General features: G+C 33.5%; 1 pseudogene; it reads right to left on the bottom strand.

Moving 5' to 3' along the window:
• Positions 1-2218: 2218 nt before the first annotated feature.
• Positions 2219-2520, bottom strand: LOC119811613 (annotated as a pseudogene).
• Between the last annotated feature and the right edge of the window lie 298 nt (positions 2521-2818).

The raw sequence follows: 2818 nt of genomic DNA, 5'->3' as shown, positions 1-2818 counted from the left end.
ATCTTTTAGCAAGTTTTATTGTATTTTAATGATTCCTCTCAGCATAAAAGGAAGCCAGATCATGTCACATATGCCAGAACCCCAAGATTCACCTGCAAATGCCACTCAGGCCATTCTTTCTAGGGAGGAGTCTGGACTGTGGCAATCAGGAGTGTTCATGGGTCAACTTTTTGCTTTTTTCCTTATAAATATTTATAAAGCTTTCCCCCAACTTTCTGGTTGTTAGCAATAACACATATTTATTCAGACCAATGTGCGTTTACACATCAATGACTGTAAAGAAATTATTTCAGCTTAGAAATTTATTTCCAAAGTATGACATTTAAGTTTTGAAAACCTAAACTAACCATTTCTACTATATGCATTTTAAAACATGTATCATTAGTTTGACCTTAATAAAGCATTTAATAACAATTCTCATTGCCTTTTCCTTCTGTTTGCAATAAACACTACATTGCAAGAATTTAATAATCCCTCCAATATCAGTTTTAGTTTTTAATATATGCTCATACAGCATATACTATATCAGGAAAGAACAAATTATCTGACAGAATTGCTGAAGAACATGTGACTAAGTAAATACATTAATAGTCTACTAAAACAATTAAGTGATGGATGAAAACCGCTGAACATGAAAGTCTTTATGACTGACCTGATAAAGGTAGCTGCAATCTCTTCCATGTAGAAGATAACAAGAACTGATTATATGAGATGATGCATAGCTGTGAATAAAATACAATGGACCTTAATTAGCACTGTTATATATAATTATTAATATCAACAATTAAAAGTATCTCACCTGAGGAAACTGAGAAGGAACTGTGGGAGAGAGGCCTAGGGAACAGCAAGGTAGCCTCCACGTCTTGCAGAGGAAGGCATTTGAACATAGGCCATTTTCTGGGCAAAGTCACAGTGGGGCTTCTTTATTCAGAGGCTCATGGCTTTTATTTCAGATCTGCAAATCTTATGCTTGATAATGCATACATAAATATGTACATACATAAGTACACACGTACGCATATATGCATATGCACACCCATACACATGTTTGTGTATATGTATACAACCTACAATGAAGTTTTAGAGGACAAATTGATTAGTGTATCATGTGTTCTAAACACACCATGTGTTGGCAAATGGATTTGTTTGAAAAATCATGGACAGATGTGTGATTTAAAAAATACATTTTGTGCATCTAATTGAGTATGTAAAATCTGATACGCTTGTGGTACCCACTTTCCGTTTTCTTTCACATCTCTAGCAGCTGTCCCAATTCTAAAACGTCTCCTATCTTATCATTTTATGATGTTTTGTAATCTCTACAGTCACTTAAAATTATTCTCACAAACCCAATTGTTGTACTTTCCACACTAATTAGACCAAGCCAAGCAGTATAGCCTATTATTTGAAATTACACATGCACACTGTCTTCCGGGACTGAATCACTTACTTCTATGGCATCAAAATTATACTAATCTGAGTTTTAAAAGGAATGGAACGTTATAATGACTGTTTTCTTTCCTTTTTGACAGATTGTCAAAGTCATTAGGGGCCAATATGATGTCTATAAGTATATAGCAATCAAATACTATATGATTGGTTCTAACCATGTAATTTTCTTGGTTATAAAGTTTATTTAGCCAATTAAAGAAAAAAATAAAATCAATACAATTTCCTGCATTTTGAAACTCTTTAAGTTGAATATATTTATTTTATGTTACTTGAAACTCAATGAAATGTATAGATAATAGGCTCAATGTATGATATGATCTTAATTTTTTTTATTAAAGTTACATAACACTTTATATAATACTTTGTTTTCAGTGAGTATTTAAAAACATTTGAGCATTTACAAAATGATAGAAAAGAAAGGAAACCTGTGGTAAGGAGAGTATTTATTTCTAAATAAAGAAAACTATGAATAAAAAGTTATTCTTCAAGGAGCATTCAGTTTCAATCCTTATTTTTACTTTTAATGTACTACATTTCCAGCAGATTTATTTTTAAAGGAATTGCAGCGGTAGAAAATGTGGGGTACAGAAGAATATACTGGAAAATAAACCAAATATAAGTTGTTTTAGTAAATATTTTATAATCACAAACTCTCACAGAGAGAGGATGATGCCCTGTACCAAATGCAATGGATTCAAAATGAGGTGTTCCTTTAGCAAGTCTGACAGGTCAAAACTTTAGGATGTAGCCCTTATTTTTGTATGTATTACAGAGTAGTTGGCACAATCCATGTTTTAACCAGATTTGAATAGAAAATGGCCACCTGATGTAGCTCAAATACAATGAATTGTTTGGTTTCATGTGTCATACAACTATCAAAGTTCCACACCACAATGCAGTGCCAGGTGGTTTGGGTAATACTTCTTGTCAAACTCCTTCTCGATATGGGCCACAATATCCTTGACTATGTTATACTACTCCAGTGCCTGAATAGTGTGCCTCTGCACAGTCCTTTCGAATCTCATTAGACTTAACTGCATTTTTGATCACTGCCTTCCAGTTGCACATACTTTTAATGTAGCATGGGCCAGCCCTCTGCTGAGAATTCCTGGAGAAGGTGTTTAGTGTGGCTCAGGACCCAGGCCATAGAAGAGGGCAAACTGCTATTGAAGCCACAGCAAATCTAATGACATTTTAATTTAAGTCAAAATTAAAGAGATACCCAATAATAGACCTAAAATCATTGTATGTATTAAATCAAGATTCCCACAATATTTTCGGAATAAAGTATGACTTTAAAGGAGTGTTTATGAACAAAATGGGGTTCTTCGGCAACAGTGCAAACAATTAGTCTATTTGCATAGCA

This window comes from Arvicola amphibius, chromosome 4, assembly GCF_903992535.2.
Source record: "Arvicola amphibius chromosome 4, mArvAmp1.2, whole genome shotgun sequence".
NCBI lineage: Eukaryota > Metazoa > Chordata > Mammalia > Rodentia > Cricetidae > Arvicola > Arvicola amphibius.
This window is presented reverse-complemented; position numbering and strand designations above follow the sequence as displayed.